Source organism: Equus quagga, chromosome 3 (genome assembly GCF_021613505.1).
Source record: "Equus quagga isolate Etosha38 chromosome 3, UCLA_HA_Equagga_1.0, whole genome shotgun sequence".
Classification (NCBI taxonomy): domain Eukaryota; kingdom Metazoa; phylum Chordata; class Mammalia; order Perissodactyla; family Equidae; genus Equus; species Equus quagga.
In genome coordinates this window covers 67527684-67541343 of record NC_060269.1, presented here as the reverse complement: position 1 = coordinate 67541343, position 13660 = coordinate 67527684, and positions in this window count along the sequence as shown.

Here is a 13660-nt window from a genome sequence, read left to right as displayed (position 1 = left end):
GTCACATTCTGAGGTTCTGGGGGTTAAAACTCAATGTATCTTTTTGGGGGACACAATCTAACTCATAACATCCCTTTTTTTCTCATGGGCACATGGTGGAGATTTGTGTGAAGAGACTTTGGAATGAATATTAACTCCTCTTGTGTCTGGGGCCTCCAGCTATTCCAAACGTACACATTAGCCCATACTTAGATCTTAACAGTTCATTAAAACTTTAACTGATTTCTTCTCACCCACTTGTATGGTGGCCACCTCTTTCTCCTATGCTCCATCAAAGGTGAGACAGCTTTTGTCTTGTCTCTCCTCAAACAGACTTCTTTTTGGAATATAGGTTACGTGGCTGTCTTGGGACTTGAGCTCATGGTGGGCTCAAGAAACTTGTAGTATTCAGCTTCATTTATTGTTAGGTTGAGAGCAACATTCTTTGCAGCTTTTTTCACTGTTAGGTTGGGGACAACATTCTTTGCAGGTTTTTACATCCTAAGTGAAAGCAGAAGTCCTAAACTCTTGATTTCCACTCACCCACCCACCTACTAAGCTGCTTCTCCCCCAGCTTCTCCATATTTGGTGTTATTTTCACCTATTTTTCTTTAAAAAAATACTTAGGAGTAATCTGATTTTATATTCCTTATCTTCCCCATCATATTAAATAAAGCAACATGTCCCTTCAGTTCTACTTTCATATAAAGAATATTAAAGATAAAGGATATACTAAGACCTTAAAATGATAGAGATCCCCAAAAAGAACTGTGAGATAGACTGTGGGAAAATCAAGGCAAGTTTTCATCCATTTTAAATGGATAGTGGGAGATAAAATGAAGTTGCTTTTTATTACCTTCTATGAATCATGCTTTTTAAGTTCAATGTCTTCGTTACGTTCAAAATACGTTCTGAGTTTGACCACTTCTCCCCACCTCTTTTGCCACATCTCTAGACTAAAGCACTACAATCTTTTTGTTGGGCAACTGCAATAGTCTTCTTAGTGCTCTCGTTGCATCTTCAAAATCCTATCCCTATAATGTTTATTCTCCACATGACAATTGGGGTGATATTTTTAAAAATATAAGTCAAATAACTTCATTCTACTGCTAAATCTCTCCAAAGGCTGCTCAGGACACTTGGTAAAAGTTTCCAAGTCTTTCCATTTTTTCCTCCCACTTTGTCTCGTCATGCAGGCCTTTGTTCTCTCTGGCATTACATTCCTCTTTGCTTTTCTACACACACAATCACGTTCTTGCCTTAAGGCCTTTGCATGGCCCGTTGCTCCCTCTGACAGAAATCTCTTTTCCTAGTTATTTAGAAATGCTCTTAATCCTAGTTATATATGGCCTTCTCCAGCCATCTTGTTTAAAATAACTTTCCTCCAAACCACTCCTCACCCTGCTTTATTTTTGTCAGAGCACTTTGGACATATAGCACATCTTGGTTTCTTTTCTATTTCTCACTGAAATGCAAGTATGCTAAGGATAGGAACACTGTCTTCATTTTATCCACTGGGTCTAGAACTTCTGACATATGACAGAAGCTACAAAAATATCTTCTGGAAGCAAGGACCAGCATTAAAAGTCAATATTTAGCCAAAGGCAAATATTATTTTTATAGATGGAACTTCGCAATATAGGACTTTGAAATTTTATCAACAAATTAGTGATTATTATTACAATTTTGTTACTAAAATATAATAGTCAAACTTGCTAAGTTTCACATTGGAGTGCAAAACAATAATTTTTTAATCTATAAGATTGCTTCTGTCTCCCCACTGCAAAACTGCCATACAAAGAGGTGCATATTTTCAACTGAAATTGGTGGATGAGCAAGATCATGTTTTACTCATTCTGTTGGTGGAGTGGCCAACTGATGGTGATGCTGCCCTCAAATTGTTAAGGTTTTCATCTTTTGCCTTCTGAACTTGATTTGTATTATGTGATGTAATTTCTTTGAAGCAATCTCATAAGCTCAAGCTTTATACAACACTTGAAAACAATGTTTTCTGAATATTTTCAGAAGCAGGCTTAAGATTGTTACCCTCACTCATGTATTTTATTTCTAATATTTTTGCATTCACTTGCTGTTTCACACAATCACTGCAAAAAAATTACCCTTAAGTCCAAAAATGTAGAAATGAAAGTAATGTAATTATTTTTCAAGGAAAGAAAATTGTCTTTGATTTATTATCTGTATCTCAGATTTCATTTAATGAATGTTAATTTTAACATTTTGCTAGAATAATAGAAGGATCTTTACAATAGATGGAATTTGAGAAATCCATGAGCTTTCAAGATACTTTGGTTACTTCTTCAACAGTTTCCATCAAACTCACTACATTTTTGGTAAGAAACTATTGATTTAATAGGTCTTACTAGGTAGTTATAATTATCTGTAAATCAACTATTAAGCTGTTCTTTTATTCAAGAAGGCTTTCTAATCTGTAATTGAAGTTATTCCTTTTGTTTGATTATTTTTCCTGGATACATGATGAGGCAGTACCTGAATCTCTTATATGTTATATAGTTTGTCTTTGGTTAAAAAAAAAACAGTTGTAAATGCCCCCAATATATTCCTGCTAAAGTCACAGGGTGTTTTTTTACTTTATCCTGTGCTATTATTGCTTTCTGAATACACAACTGATGTATGGTAACAAAGCAATGTAGGCTCATGACTTCTTAATTACTTAAAGCCTCCACCACATTTGTTTCATTGAAAACATCAATTGCATGTCATCAGTTTAAAACTTATTTTCTATTCTATAAATATTTCTTGAAGGAAATTCACTCTGTTGTTAGCTATGTGAGATCCAAAAATCTCTCAGTAAGTAAGCAAAGCAGAGGCATAGTAGAAATCATCATTACTCCAATGAGCTGTCAAACTTTTAAAGTTTGGAAATGGTTGGGTAACTCTATTAGTCCTGTGGATGATCTGTTTTGTTAGTTTTTTCTTTCCTAGAATCAGAACTGTAAGAGAAAACTTTATTAAATTATTTTTGTAATATTTATCTTTTTGAAATTTGATTGATGAAAAATAATGGCATATGGCTACCCTTATTTTCTTCTAATATTTCTCTTCTTCATGCTCTTTATATTTTTTATTGCTTTGGATCAAAGTAATTTACCATGGATGTTTTGTATATGATTTTGGAAATTTTTGTTCTCATGAAATTTTGGCTTTTAATTCATCCTCATAGATGTGAAAATTCATAAACAGCATGTTTTTAAAATAAGCTTTAAAGCCTAGGTGGAATTAAGTAACTAAAAAATATTCTCAAGGGTTATATTGCATAATATTATGAATGCTAGTTCATCAAATTATTGGAATTATGACAACTTATCTCTATTTTTCTGTCAATTATTATTATTTAGATTTTTTATAAATATTGTTGCTCCACATAGAATGTTTTCCCTAATGTTGACTACTTCTGCATAAGCTATCTAGCGTTCTCCAGTTAACTGTAAATATATTACTCTATTCAACTACTTGAAAGTTTTTAAGTTGTTTTTATATATAAAGTTAACAGCTTTCACAATCATTAATTAAAACATTTTCTTCCTGCAATAATACATACACATATTTATATTTCAACTGATAGAACTTAAGAACATAAAGCATATAAGAAAAGTTTAACTCCAAGTTATATCTAGAATGAATGGTTCCCTTCATTTGACCATGAATATTTAGGTAGTAACAATAAATTTGAATGGTATGCCTATTTGCAGTACCAAAGTTATTACATTGATTAGAGATAATGGTATTAATGCATGACAATCATGTATAAATTCAGAATTACCAGTAATAATTACCCCACAGTTTGGGGTAGACTTTCAGCTTCCCAAAGAGAATGTCCTAAGCCACACAGCAGATTGTGGCAGGATTCCACGGCTGGAGCTGGATTACAGTGCACCCCAATAACCAAATGCTGAATGAAGAATAGAAACACAGGCATAATTTTCTTTTACCTAAAATTCACCAAAGTAGAAAGATGATGTGATGTTATCTCAGTGCATATCCTGGAAGAGATGGTTGGAAGAAGCATGCATTCATTCGGCATAGCTTTGCTGAGTATCTTCTCTGTGTCAGGCATATTCTATTAGGCAATGGGCATACAGTCTTACAGAAAAGAGACCAAGAGCACATACCAATGGGGTAGACAGACAATACACAAATGAACAATTAACGTTTCCAATAGTATGATTGGTTTCTAGGAACAAATAGTACAAATTTAAGGACGTAGAAAGTGACTGCAGCTCCTATATTAGATAGTTTAGTCAGGAAAGATGTCTCTGAGGGTCTTCTGACAGCTGACTAAATAAAGCGAAGACATGATTTTGTGAATATCTGGAGAAAGAGTATTCTTTTTTTTTTTTTTTTTATTAATGTTATGATGGATTACAAGCTTGTGAAGTTTCAGTTGTACATTTTTGTTAGTCATGTTGTGGGTACACCACTTCCCCCTCCATACCCTCCCCCCACCCCCCCTTTTCCCTGGTAACCACCGATCAGATCTCCTTCTCAATATACTAATTTCCACCTATGAGTGGAGTCATATAGAGTTCGTCTTTCTCTGACTGACTTATTTCGCTTAACATAATGCCCTCGAGGTCCATCCACATTGTTGTGAATGGGCCAATTTCGTCTTTTTTTATGGCTGAGTAGTATTCCATTGTGTATATATACCACATCTTCTTTATCCAATCATCAGTTTCTGGGCATGTAGGCTGGTTCCACGTCTTGGCTATTGTAAATAATGCTGCGATGAACATAGGGGTGCAACGGACTCTTGAGATATCTGATATCAGGTTCTTAGGATAGATACCCAGTAATGGGATGGCTGGGTCATAGGGTATTTCTATTTTTAACTTTTTGAGAAATCTCCATACTGTTTTCCATAGTGGCTGTACCAGTTTGCATTCCCACCAACAGTGTATGAGGGTTCCTCTTTCTCCACAACCTCTCCAACATTTGTCGTTCTTGGTTTTGGATGTTTTTGCCAATCTAACGGGGGTAAGGTGATATCTTAGTGTAGTTTTGATTTGCATTTCCCTGATGATTAGCGATGATGAACATCTTTTCATGTGTCTATTGGCCATATTCATATCTTCTTTTGAGAAATGTCTGTTCATGTCCTCTGCCCATTTTTGATCGGGTTGTTTGTTTTTTTGTTGTTAAGCAGTGTGAGTTCTTTGTATATTATGGAGATTAACCCTTTGTCGGATAAGTGGCTTGTAAATATTTTTTCCCAATTAGTGAGCTGTTTTTTTGTTTCAATTCTGTTTTCCCTTGCCTTGAAGAAGCTCTTTAGTCTGATGAAGTCCCATTTGTTTATTCTTTCTATTGTTTCCCTCAACTGAGGAGTTACAGTGTCCGAAAAGATTCTTTTGAAACTGATGTCAAAGAGTGTACTGCCTATATTCTCTTCCAAAAGACTTATTGTCTCAGGCCTAATCTTTAGGTCTTTGATCCATTTTGAGTTTATTTTGGTGTGTGGTGAAAAAGAATGGTTGATTTTCAATCTTTTGCATGTGGCTGTCCAGTTTTCCCAGCACCATTTGTTGAAGAGACTTTCTTTTCTCCATTGTAGGCCCTCTGCTCCTTTGTCGAAGATTAGCTGTCCATAGATGTGTGGTTTTTATCTCTGGGCTTTCAATTCTGTTCCATTGATCTGTGGACCTGTTTTTGTACCAGTACCATGCTGTTTTGATCACTGTAGCTTTGTAGTATGTTTTGAAATCGGGGATTGTGATTCCGCCGGCTTTGTTTTTCTTGCTCAAGATTGCTTTAGCAATTCGTGGTCTTTTGTTCCCCCATATGAATTTTAGGATTGTTTGTTCAATTTCTGTGAAGAATGTTCTTGGGATTCTGATTGGGATAGCATTGAATCTGTATATTGCTTTAGGTAGTATGGACATTTTAACTATGTTTATTCTTCCAATCCATGTGCAAGGAATGTTTTTCCATCTCTTTATGTCATCGCCTATTTCTTTCAAGAAAGTCTTGTAGTTTTCATTGTATAGATCCTTCACTTCCTTGGTTAAGTTTATCCCAAGGTATTTTATTCTTTTCGTTGCGATTGTGAATGGGATAGAGTTCTTGAGTTCTTTTTCTGTTAGTTTATTGTTAGTGTATAGAAATGCTACTGATTTATGCACGTTAATTTTATACCCTGCTACTTTGCTGTAGTTGTTGATTATTTCTAATAGTTTTTCTGTGGATTCTTTGGGGTTTTCTATGTATAAGATCATGTCGTCTGCAAACAACGCGAGTTTTACTTCTTCGTTACCTATTTGGATTCCTTTTATTTTTTTTCCTGCCGAATTGCTCTGGCCAGCACCTCCAGTACTATGTTGAATAGGAGTGGTGAAAGTGGGCACCCTTGTCTTGTTCCTGTCCTCAGAGGGATGGCTTTCAGCTTTTGTCCATTGAGTATGATGTTGGCTGTGGGTCTATCATATATGGCCTTTATTATGTTGAGGTACTTTCCTTCTATACCCATTTTACTGAGGGTTTTTATCATAAATGGGTGTTGGATCTTGTCGAATGCTTTCTCTGCGTCTATTGAGATGATCATGTGGTTTTTGTTTTTCATTTTGTTGATGTAGTGTATCACGTTGATTGACTTGCGGATGTTGAACCATCCCTGTGTCCCTGGTATAAATCCCACTTGATCATGGTGTATAATCTTTTTGATGTATTGCTGTAATCGGTTTGCCAAAATTTTGTTGAGGATTTTTGCATCTATGTTCATCAGTGATATCGGCCTGTAGTTCTCCTTCTTTGTGTTGTCCTTGTCAGGTTTGGGGATCAGAGTGATGTTGGCTTCATAGAATGTGTTAGGGAGTTCTCCATCTTTCTCAATTTTCTGGAACAGTTTGAGGAGAATAGGTATTAAGTCTTCTTTGAATGTTTGGTAGAATTCTCCAGAGAAGCCGTCTGGTCCTGGACTCTTGTTTTTGGGGAGGTTTTTGATTACCGTTTCTATTTCCTTACTTGTGATTGGTCTATTCAGATTGGAGAAAGAGTATTCTAAGCACAGAGAACAGGATACAAAGAGGTCTGAGCTCTGGACGTGATTGGAATATTTGAATAACTCAAAAAAGGTACATTTGAATAACTAACAATGGCTATAGCATTTTCTAATTTTCCATTACAAGGCCTTTAACAATGTATTGAGTTCCAGAACCTCAGTTTTAACAACAGCAAGAAGAACAAAACAAAATGCCTAAACAACAACTACAAAAAATGTGACAGTAGATACTTTTCATAGTTTATAGCTGTGAAGCTAACTCTATGGGGGTGCCATGGAGGCAAAGAGCTGTGTTTTGACACCAGACTAACTGTACTGTTATAAGAACTAAAGAGTTACTCTTGGAAGTAAAGAACGGAAGCGGAGGATGAGATGGAGATTATGACACTTAAAGGTTAATTAGAACAGAGTCAAACTGCGCCTAAGTGTTTGCTCCTTTGCTCAAATTTACTGCTTACTTTGTATTTCTTATATTTTAATAGAATTACTTATATAATAATTAAGCTAATAGACAGCAATGTTTTGCATTTTTAATCATCAACTGCTTAAGTTTGGCATTTAGGGCCCTGTGACCAAATTACCTACTACCCGCTGGTATCACATGTTCAAATGCAGGATCAAGTTTGAGAAAACAAAACTAAAACAAATACAGCTCAAAAAATAAAGCAGAAAGGCAACTCAGCAAATCAACCCATCTAAAGCAGTTACACTAATATCATAGATAAGACAATAAAATTCCTCAAATGTCTGACCTGTTTATGAACTACTTCTCTCAGTAAAACAATTACTTTTGCTATTCTCAATCCAAGTCAAATTAATCAATATTATAAGATCATCACTCTTTGGTCATTTCTGCCCTTATCTATTTTAAAGCATGGATATACAAAACTATTTGAAAGGAAAAAGAAGAATTTAGTGCCATTGAAAGACTTCCAATTTCTTGTCTGGTACGTAAGGATCTTAGAAGCTGCCACTCCATCCTAACAACAAGTAGAAAGCTGGATCAGTTGAAAAATTAACAACTCTTCTTAGATTAGTCAGAGAAGTGAAGTCACAGGGGAAATCATTGCCCCCAAAATAGAGAGAAAACTAGGCAGATACAGAGAATCACACTTTACTGGAGCAGGAACCCACAAGCAGAAACCTCTGTGGGAACTGGTACCAGGTTAGGAAAACCCAAACTGTAGTTAATAAATTGCTGGAGACTTAATGTGGACAAGTCTGAGAGATAAAAGCTCCAAAGGGATTCAGTCATCAGGGAGTTCTCACACTTTTGTGAGTTAAACTTGTAGGAGATTTACCAGTTTCTCACAATGAAGGTTGAAGAAAAATCCCCTCATGCTTTTGGCAGGGGGAGAAGATAAGGAACTGTTTTCAAACGTGAGAGCATTCTGTTGTGCTTAACAAGGCCTGCCCTTAAGATAAGCTATTTTATCGGAGTCTTACCTTTTGGGGTTTTATCAGATCCTAACAAACCTAGGGGAAGGGAAACACCCAACTCCAGCCCACTCTAGCCTTCCTACACCACCTAAAGGAGTAAAAAAAAAAAAAAAATTGAGAAGCACTGATGAAGTTTACAGCTCAGTGACCTAGGCTCAGGGGAGGACTGAGACCTCGGCGTAGGACTGTAGCCCACCTCCCCTCCCCTCCCCTCCCACCACATTGCTAAAGGCCCGTTTACTCTGCACAGTTGGATTTACCCAGTACATCTTGTCTGCTGATCAATAAAAAATTATAAAGTACACTAAAAGGCAAAACACAGTTCGAAGAGATTGAATAAGCATCAGAACCAGAGTCAGGTATGTCAGAGATGTTGGAATTATCAGGCTGTGAATTTAGAACAACTATGGTAAATATGCTAGGGGCTCTAATGGAAAAAGTAGACAATATGCAAGAATACATGGGCAATGTAAGCAAAGAGATGGGTATTAAAAGAAGGAATAAAAAGGAAATTTTAGTGATCAAGAACACTGTAACAGAAATGAAAAATTCTTTTGATGGACTCACTGGTAGACAAGATGTGACTGGAGAAAGTATGTCTGAGCTTGAGGCTATATCAACAGAAACCTCCAAAATTAAGAAGCAAAGAGGAAAAAGACTGAAAAACATGGGACAGAATATCCAAGGACTGCAGGACAACTACAAAAGGTGTAACATACGATAAATGGAAATATCAAAAAGAGAAAAAGAGAGGAAGGACAAAACAATATTTGAAGCAATAGTGATTGAGAATTTCCCCAAATTAATGTCAGACACCAAACCACAGATCCATTAAGTTCAGAGAACACCAAGCAGGATAAATGTCCCCCCAAAACTACATCTAGGGACATCATGTATGTAACTGCAGAAAATCAAAGACAAAGAAAAAAATCTTGAAAGAAGACAAAGCAGAGAACACCTGACTTATAGAGCAACAAAGAATCAAATCTGACTTCTCAGAAACAACGCAAGAAAGAAAAGAATAGAGTGAAATATTTAAAGTGTTGAGAGAAAAAAAGTCAACCTAGAATTCTGTACCCTGTGAAATTATTCCTCAAAAAACGAAAGATAAAAACTTTCTCAGAAAACAAAAATTAGCTGAATTTGTTGCCAGAAGATCTGCCTTGCAAGAAATATTAAAACAAGTTCTTCAGAGAGAATGAAAACAAGAGGTTAGTAGTTCAGGTCTATATAAAGAAAGGAAGAGCAGTAGAGAATAAATTAGTGAAGGTAAAATAAAAAATGTTATTTTTTTACTCTTAATTGATCTAACATGATAGTTTGTTCAAAATAATGATAGCAAGAATGTATTTGATTATGTATCATTTTATATAAATATACTTATACATAAGTGGAATAAATAACAGCAATGATACAGGGGCAGGAGAGAGGAATTAGGAATATTTTTGTTATTATTAGGTACTTGCAGTATCCTTGAAATGATAGTGTTTTTTGAAAGTGAACTTGGATTAATTATAAATATATATTGCAAGCTCTAGGGCAGCCACTAAAAATAGTAAAAAAAAGAAGTATAATTGATATGCTAAGAAAGGAGAGGAAATGGAATAATATAAAGTGTTCAATTAAAACCAAAAATGGCAGAAAAAAGTGAAAGACAGAAAATAGGACCAAAGAACAAGGGCAACAAATAGAAAACAGCAATAAAAATGGTAGATATTAATCCAACTATATCGATAACCACTTTGAATGTCAATGTTCTAAATATATCAATTAAAAGACAGTGTCAGAGTGAATCAAAAATCAAAACCCAACTACATGCTTTCTAAAAGAAACACATAAAGACACATATAGATTAAAATAAAGGGATAGGAAAAGATATACCATGGTAACACGAACCAAAAGATGGCAGGAGTAGTTATATTAATTTCACAGGCATCAGACATCACAGCAAGGATAGTTATCAGGAATAGAAAGGGGTATTGCATAATGGTAAAGGATCAATTCTCCAAGAAGATATAACAACCCTTAATGTGTATGCACCCAACAATAGAGCACCAAAATACATGAGGCAAAAACTGACAGAACTGCAAGGAGAAATAGATGAATCCACTATTATAATTAGAGAATTCAATGCCCCTCTATAAGATATGGGCAGATTCAGTGGGCAGAAAGTCAGTAAGGACATAGTTGAACTCAGCAGCATCATCGATCAATGGATATAATAGACATCTATAGACTACTTCAAAAACAGTAGAATACATGTTCTTCTCAAGCTCACACGGAACACTCACCAAGATAGATCACATTCTGGGCTGTAAAATACACCTTAACATATCTAAAAGAACAGAAATCATACAATGTCTGCTCTCAGACTACAAATGGAATTAAACTAGAAATCGAAAACAGAAAGATAGCTGGAAAATCCCAAAGTAGAAGGTACTTGTACAAAGTACAAAGGATGTTTTGAACTAAAATAAAATAGAAACATAACTTATCAAAATTTGTGGGATACAGCAAAACAGTGCTTAGAGGGAAATTTATAGCATTGAATGCATGTATTAGTAAAGAGAAAGATTAAATAACAATTTAAGCTTCCATCTTAGGAAATTAGAACAAAAAAGAGCAAATTAAATCTAAAGCAAGCAGGAGAAAAGAAATACAGTATGATAGCAGAAATCAATGCAATTAAAAACAAGAAATCAATAGAAAAAATCAATAAAGCCAAAAGCTGGTTGTTTGAAAAGATCAATAAAATCGATAAGACTTTAGCCAGATTAACTAAGAAAAAAAGAGAAGACACAAATTACTAATATCAGAAACGAAAGTGAGGACATCACTACAGATCCTGTAGACATTAAAAGGATAATAAAGAGGGGCCAGCCTGTGGCATAGTGGTTAAGTTTGGTGCCGTAGTGGTTAATTTTGTTCCCCTCTCCACTTCACTGACCCAGCTTCACAGATTCAGATCCCAGGCACAGACCTACACAACTCATTAGCCATGATGTGGTGGCAACCCACATACAAAGTGGCGAAGACTAGCACAGATGTTAGCTCAGGGCTAATCTTCCTCAAGTAAAAAGAAAAGAAGAAGAAAGAAAGAAAAAGGATAATAAAGGAAAACTATGAACAACTCTATGCCCACAAATTTGATAATGGAGATGAAATGGACCAATTCCTTGAAAAACACAGCTGCCAAAACTCATACAAGAAGAAGTAGACAACCTGAGTAGGCCTATATCTATTAAAGAAATTGAATCAATAATTAATAACTTTCCAAAAGAGAAAGCACCAGGCCCAGATGTTTCACTGGTGAATTCTACCAAATATTTAAGGAAGAAATTATGTAATTTCTCTAGAATCTCTTTCAGAAGGTAGAAATAGAGGGAATAAGCCCCAACTCACTCTATGAGGCCAGGATTACCCTGATACCAAAACCAGATGAAGAATTACAAGAAAACAAAACTATAGACCAATATTTCTCATGAGCATAGATGCAAAAATCCTCAACAAAATATTAGCAAATCAAATCCAACAACATATAAAAAGAATTATAAACCATGAACAAGTGGGATTCATCTCATGTATTCAAGGTAGGTTCAACATTCAAATATCAACTCATGTAATCCTGCTAAAGAAGACTATTACATGATCATATTAATAGATGAAGAAAAAGCATGTGACAAAATCCGACACTCATTCATGATAAAAAGTTTCAGCAAACTAGAAAAAGAGAACTTCAACTTGTAAAGAATATCTCCAAAACAACCTACAGCTAATTTCATATTTAATGATAAGAAACTCAAACTTTCCCACTGAAGTTAGGAGTAAGGCAAGGATGTCCTCTCTCACCACTCCTTTTCTACATCATACTGGAAGTCTCAGTTAACATAGTAAGACAAGACAAGAGAAGAAAACATATGCAGATTGGGAAGAAAGAAATAAAACTGTCTTTGTGTGCTGGTGACATGATTATCTACGTATAAAATCCAAAAGAATTGACAAAAAAACTTCTGGAACTATTAAATGATTATAGCAAGGTTGCAGGGCACTAGATTAACACACAAAAGTTGATTGCTTTCCATATGCCAGCAATGAACAAGTGGAATTTAAAATTAAAAACACAATACCATTTATATTGGTATCCCCCCAAATGATATAAATCTAATGAAATATATTCAAGTTCTATGTGAGGAAAACTATAATCTCTGATGAAAGAAATCAAAGATCTAAATAAATGATGAGATATTCCATATTTATGCATTGGGAGACTCAATATCGTCAAAGTGTCAATTCTTCTCAACTTGATGTATGTACTTATTGCAATCCCAATCAAAATCCCAGCAAGTTCTTTCTTGAATGAAAACAAACTGACTCTAAATTTTAAATGGACTGGCAGAAGACAGAATAGTCAACTCAATATTGAAGGAGAAGAACGAAGTTGGAGGACTGACATTACCCAACTTCAAGTCTTACTATAAAGCTATGGTAATCAAGACAGTGTGTTATTGGCAAAAGAACAGACAAATAGATGAGTGGAACAAAATAGAGAGCCCAGAAACAGTCCCCCATAAATATGGTCTACTGTTCTTTGACAAGGGAGCAAAGGCATTATAATGGAGCAAAAATAGTCTTTTTAAAAAATGGTACTGGAACAACTGGACCTCCATATGCAAAAAAAAAAAAAGTAACTAGACAGAGACTTTATATCTTTCACAATAATTAACTCAAAATGGATAATGAATCTCAACTATAATGAATAAGGCAAAACTATAAAATTCATAGAAGGTAACATGGGAGAAAATCTACATGAACTTGGTATGGTGATGACATTTTAGATACAACAGCAAAGGCACAATCCATGACAGAAATAATTGATAAGTCGAACTTCATTAAAATTGAAAACTTCTGTTCTGTGAAAGACAATATCAAGAGAATGAGAAGACAAGTCACTGACTGGAAGTAAATGTTTGAAAAAGACACCTCTGATAAAGGAATGTTATCCAAATTATATTAAGAACACTTAAAACTCAACAATAAGAAAATGAACCACCTGATTAAAAAATGAGCTGTCACCTCATCAAAGAAGATATACAGATGGTAAATAAACTCCTGAAAAGATGTTCAATTTTATATGTCCTTAGGGAATTGCAAACTAAATAACAATGAGATACCATTACCCACCTATTAGCATGACCCAAATTCAAA